The sequence below is a fragment of the Sarcophilus harrisii genome, chromosome 2 (assembly GCF_902635505.1).
Source record: "Sarcophilus harrisii chromosome 2, mSarHar1.11, whole genome shotgun sequence".
NCBI classification, from domain to species: Eukaryota; Metazoa; Chordata; class Mammalia; order Dasyuromorphia; family Dasyuridae; genus Sarcophilus; species Sarcophilus harrisii.
The window spans coordinates 597,162,761-597,169,424 of record NC_045427.1 but is presented as its reverse complement, the minus strand read 5'-3'; positions in this window follow the sequence as shown (position 1 = coordinate 597,169,424).

The window sequence follows — 6,664 nt, the reverse complement described above, 5'->3', positions numbered from 1 at the left end:
TCTGAAGTTAGCTAAAATCTGGGTCTGTATCACATCTTTAATATATACCAGCTGTGTGACCATGAGAAATCTCTGAGTTTCAGTTTCCTCATCGGTAAAATGGAAATAAACCGTATTCATAGTGTCTACCTTATGGGGACGTTGTATAGGTCAAATAAGATCATAGGTATAAAGTGCTTTGTTAATCTTAAAGTACTTTATAAATGACAGTTATTCTTATTGTTGGTGTTCTGAAGATCTACGGGAATACTTTCTCTCCTGATATAGAATGAAACCTCTTTCTATGTATTTTAATGAGTTTCTCTGGCTGAAAACTCTTTCACCCTTTGCTGGGTAGCAATCTGGCAAAGACCCTTTTCTAATTTAGCTAGGTTAGTTCTTGGAAGGGAGGAATCTAATCCCTTACCAGGCTTGGTTGGGGGGGAGGTTTACCCTGAGCATTACCCAGGCCATGATGAGCCAAAAGGAAGACAATAAGTATGTATTAGACACTTACTGTGAGCCAGGTACTTTTCTAATTTGAGGGGATATAAATACAGGGGCAAGAAAGTCCTACTATCAAAGAGCTTCCATTTTAATTCAGGAAGACAACACATAAAGGGGAGCTAAAAAGGGGGAAGGTACATTCCTGGGCCATGGTGGCAAAGCCTAGAGCATCAGAAACACTATCCAGTAGGGAATGAAACATGACTGGTGTGGGTCTATTACCAGAATAGATGCCCTGGAAGTAATTCATCATTAGGAGAAAAGGCTATCATGGCAAAAAGAAGTTCCAGGCTAAGAAGGAGGCTAGTGATATGTTTGTTGATAAAAACTGGAGAGTCAGAAGCTCAGCCAGTTGAGGAAAGAAATACCAAAGTTTTTGCTCATGCAATTGAAAATAAAAAAAAAAGTTTTCAGATCATAATGGTTTTGTTGGAGACATGAAAGCACTGGTGAAAGAATAAGATGCAAAACAGAGAAGGAAGAGGAAAACTTTACTAAATTTGATTCCAAAAGACCAGTTGAAATGTAAGCTTAGATTAGCAAATGAAAATGAACAGTTTAAGTAAGTTTCCCCATCTGTAAAATGAGGGGGTTGGCCTATAAGATCTCCAAAATCCCTTCCAGCATTAACATCCGATGATTCCAAGAACCAGATGGAATACATTTGTTTAATTACTAGGTTAGGCTATAACAGGAACACTGAGAACAGGGTTTAAAATCCTTGAAGTTAAAGTGACCAACTTAAAATTGGTCAGACATCAAAAGAAAATGGGAATATTAAAATATTGTATGATAGAAAAATAAAGAAAAGTTCTATAAAATAAATGATTGAAATGGAGAGAAAATCGGAGACGGGAGAAAGAAGAGAAAGGGAGGGGAGAAAGAGGAGTGGGAAGAGAAAGAGGAGGAGAGAGAGAGGAAAGAGGAGGGATGAGAAGGAAAAAGACAAGACAAAGTTTGTGAAAGAGAGAGAGAGAGAGAGAGAGAGAGAGAGAGAGAGAGAGCACAAAAAAATGCTAAATGGGATGGCATGATTAGTGAACAGAAACAACCCAGATACAGACAACTTTAAGTATAGCTTTTCTTTAAAAATGGAGACGTTTGGAAACAAAGGCTCCAAGCAATATTCTATAACATATGGGGATTCCCATTTCAATTGGAAATATATTTTCATAGATTTAGAACTGGAAAGGGTTTTAGAATTTATAGTAAAGTTAATTTGAAGAGAATAAAGGACCTGTGTGTAGTCTGTTATTTTGTTTGGAAGAACAGAACAAACTAGAAACAAGGTCTGTGTTTAAAGATCAGAGAACAGCTGAATAAATCTGTTACAGTCATAGGATAACAAATTTAGAGCTGTCAGCAACTTTGAAGACGACTGTATCCAGCTCCCTCATTTAATAGATCAGGAGACTGAGGCACAAAGCTATTAAATTATTCAGCCAGGGTTTCACAGCTAAGTTTCTGAGATGGGATTTTGAGCCAAGGTCTTTATGATTCCAAGTGAAATGACTTGCTGCTTTGGAAGAAGGAAACCAGGGGAGTCATTACAGTTAATACAATCCACTTGCATTGTCCCTTAGTACCCCTATTGGATCTTTTCTTCTGCCTTCAGACTGTAGCCCATGAGTGCCCCCATAAACACTTTACCTGCAACAATGTATTCGATGCTCATTTCATGGCCACACGAGGTATCTATCTAGCAAGTGATCGACATAAATTACATTGTTTTTTAATCTTATTTTTAAATTTTAACTACTAAATAAAAGTTATAGCACCAAAAATAAATAGATAGCCTTCTTTCCAAGGGGACAGCTTCAGAGATGACAATACTTGCTTGTGTTCCAAAGTTCTGGTGTATTATTTCAAACCCTCCAGCCTAATTGCCTTCTACCTCTCATTCAGAAACCATAAATCAGAGGAGCTCCCAAAATGCTGTTTCCTAGGCTAACTCCAAGCAGGAAATGTTACACTATGAGCCATATCCTCTGTCCTGGGTTCAGCAGGATGAACTGAGTGATGTAGTCTCTTAGTTAATTTATGTGAAAGGAAGTCACTCTGATCTAACTCTATTTCAGCCATATTTTTTTGTTCTAAATCACAGTTTTATGATAAGATAGCTCAGTGGAAGTTTAGAACAGGATATTAATTAAGCTTATTATGATTACTTACTAGATCTGAGTTGGAGTTGTAGCCAAGGTCAGGGGAAGCTTTGAGGAAGACAATCTGAAGAGGATACACTGTGGCAAGGGTTTTGAAGGTACAGAGAATAATCCCATCATGGATGAAATCACTTTGGGTAATGGGACAACCTGGACTCTCTAGAGATGGATAGAGAAAGTGAACACTATGTGGGTTCAGGCAATGCGATTATAGTCTCAGGGCTACCTCAAGGAGGAAATTTGTTCCCACAAGGTTGTATGCACCTTAGGACAAAGCACAGACCATCCTATCCCAGTTATGGTTTTGTCTCAATTCCATTTATTTGGTAGTGAACAAAATCCAGATTTATTGACAAAAAGATTCATCAATAGTTTGAATTGCCTTATGCTTACTCTCCAAGATTGAATGTGAACTTTCTAGTTCTGAGTTGTGTCAATAACAATTTTGACATAGAGGCTCTACCAGATCCTCTTTCCTGAGCCCTTTAAAGGATATTATCAAAGAGAATTAACTTTTTTTTTGCTTGCCTAGGAAATTATAAGAAAGTGTTGAATAGATTGAGGACATTTTCGTTCAAATCATGGCTATAGTGCATACTGGCTAAGTGATCAAAACCAAGTTTTGAGTCTTAATCATCTGTTTTGTAAAATGAGGCTAAAATCTTTTCATTTATCATCACAGGGTAGTTGTAAGGAAAGAGCTTTATAAACTACAAAGTTCTAGATAAATGTGAACTAGATAAATGTCAAACAAAGTAATAAGATACCTCCAAAGCCAGTTGTTTCATTAAAAAAATTATCTTGCTCTTTACCCATTCACCAACATTGTCTTTAAGTATAGACAGTTTGTTTTGTAATTTTAAAAAGTGTAAAAACAACCCCATTTTTCTAACATTTTTCTCTTCTATTTCTTCTATAGTCACTCAAAATTAGAGGGCCTTCTCTAGTAGAGAGGGCCATAGGGAGTCCCCAACTTATTCCCCCAAATATCCAATTAATCAATGTAATTGCATCTATTAAACTCCTACTATGTGTGAAGAACTATGCTAGGGATACAAGATAAAAATAAAACATTTTCTGCTTTCAAATGGTGTACATACAATCAGAAGAAATGAATGTGTACATTCCTATTTACATTCAAATTAAATAGAAAGCAACGTAATTTAGGGAGATGAAGCACTTACATCTGGGGGTGATCAGAAAGGCCTTTTGCAAAATGTGGTGTTTGAACTGAGTTTTGAAGGAAAGCAGGTTTCTATGAGGCACCATTGAGGAAGATTTCAGATAGAAGGGAAGTTTGTGCCAGAGCGTGGAGACAAGAGTTAGTGTATGATGTGTGAAGAAAATTTAAGGTCAATTTATGGACCACAGGGTTGGAAAGGCAAAATGGGGCTAGATTGTAAAGAACCTTTAAATTTCAAAAGGGAGTCACCATAGTTCATTGAGTTGCATGTTCGAAATTATCTTAGCAGCTTTATGAAGGACAAATTAAAGAGGGAAGAGACTTGAGGCAAGCAGACCAATTATAAGACTAGTGCAAAAGTGTTAAGGATTTGTACTAAGACAGTTGCTGAGTAACTGGAGAAAAGGGACTTTATGAGAAATATTGAAGATTTTATTTAAAAAACAATATTTGAAAAATTATTGGATAAGGAGAGAAAAAGGTAGAAGAATAAGGATTTGAGGATTAGAACAAAATTGCAAACCAGGATGACTAGAAAGGTGATGATACACTCTACAAAAATAAGAAATAGGTAGGGGCCAGGGAAAGTAGATGAGCTCAATTTTAGACATACTGAATTTAAGATTCCTATAGTGAATTCAGTTGATAATGTGAGACTGGACCTCAGGAGAGAAATTCAGACAAAAAATGTAGATCTGTGAGTTCTCTGCATAGAGGTGAATATAAAACCTATGGGAGTTATCCTCTCACTCCTTGGATAGGGACAATGAGGAGTCTAGATGGTTGAAGAGAAAGATAAAGGGGCCAGTTCCAATGACCTTGTGAGGGAGAGAGCCATCTAAACATAGAAAGAGGACTATGGGGACTGAATGTGGACCACAACATAGTATTTGCAGCTTTTTTGTTGTTGTTTGCTTGCATTTTGTTTTCTTTCTCATTTTTTTTCTTTTTTTATCTGCTTTTTCTTGTGCAGCATGATAATTGTGGAAATATGTATAGAAGAATTGCACATGTTTACCAGATATTGGATTACTTGGATTACTAGGGAAGGGAATGAGGGAAGGGAGGAAGAAAAAAAATTAGAACACAAGGTTTTGCAAGGGTAAATGTTGAAAACTGTGCATATATTTTAAAAATTAAAAAAAAACTATATAAAAACAATAAAAAAGAAAACTGTCCTGAATGGAGGGAAAACATACAAATGACTGATTCTGGGGAAAATTTGAAGTACTATAGTAAGTCTATACTTTCAAATATATATATATATATATATATATATATATTTGAATTACTATAGTAAGTCAGTTTTCTCTTTTTCTTGCTTCCATCCCACCCCAGGGATGGTGATGGGGGGCAATTTAGGGGCAATTTGTTCTGCTAATCAAAACCTGTTCTTAAGAAAAATCTGTTATCAGTTATTTTTATCTTCTGATGTGGTGTCTTATTTCCCATAAAGCATCTCACTTTATCTAACTTTATGGAATGAAAGAATTTTTCTCCAAATAAAGGAATTTCAGGTAGCAGTAAGAGTAAATATTTTATTGATCAGGAGATTCTACCTAGTATTACTAATTAGATCTTAGAAAACCTAGTATTAGACTAGCTCCTTGGTTGAAGTAAAGATTGAAGGTATCAAGGGAAATCTTCATTTAGGACTGTGGAGTGATGAAGGAGGAAGGGAAAAAAACAAAAATGGGAAAGTCTAATAACTGAGTATTGTGCCCACAGAGACACAGTAAGGGAGAAAGACCTACAAAAAAGAGACATGTACACATAGAAAGAAAGACAAAGAAATACATATAGAGAAAGAAAACCAGGGAGGAGGAGTGAGGGAGGGGAGAAAAGAGAAGAAAAAGAAGAGGAAGATGAATGAGAAGAAGAGGAAAAAGAAGGAGAAGAGGAGGAGGAGGAGGAGAATAAGGAGGAAGAGGAGGAGAGGGAGAAGACCACAACAATTGTATATTGGGGACAGAAAGGTAAAGAAATGGAATTCCAGAGAATCTAGTCAAGTCGGGTAGAGGGACAACCAGAAATAAAATTAGAGGGTGAATGATAATGAAAGAACATCATAGAAGAAGAGAAAGCTTATCTGTAATACTAAACAGGATCTGAAAAGAGATTGGGCCACAGAAAGCAGGTGCTGTCCTGAAAAGCAGTTGTATGTAAGCTGAGGCAGAACATATAGGGAGTACGTAGATGAGGAAAATAGCCCAGAATGTCCCCTCTTGGGACAGCCAGCTGGCCGGGATTCAGGAGAGGTCCTAGAGGAGAGATACAAACAGCTTTGGGGAAAGAGAGTAGACTCCTCAGACGGGATGCACAGGATGCTGCGGGGTTGAAATAAGAGGGAAGATGGAGCTAAGACAGGGGTATATGGAAATCAAGCGCCGGAAGTATTGAAATAGTAGCAAAGATGGAGAATACGAAAAACAAGGAAAGAAGAGTAAGGAGGAAAAGGAGAGAAATGAAGCGGGATGCAGAGTGGACGGCTTCGGGAACTGGGGGATTGGGAGTGAGGGAAATGGAGCAACTCAATCCAAGGAGCGCACCATTTAGACTAAAAGGCGGCAAGGAAATTGAAAAGCGAGATGGGGCTAGCTGGAACCAGGGACACAATAGCCCCCCAAAACGGGAGAACTGTAAGGAAAGAAAAGAGGCAGAGGGCAGGGCAGGGGCGTGAGAGGAGAGGACAGAAGGGATGGGGATGGGGAGCAGGGAAAGCGAACTGAATGAATAGGACTGGCGAGGCGAAAGAAGAAGCTCCAGGCAGGGGTGGAATGCGGGGGAGGCGCAGGGGAGGTGGGAGGAGGGAAAGAAAGGCGGGAGGAAAAGT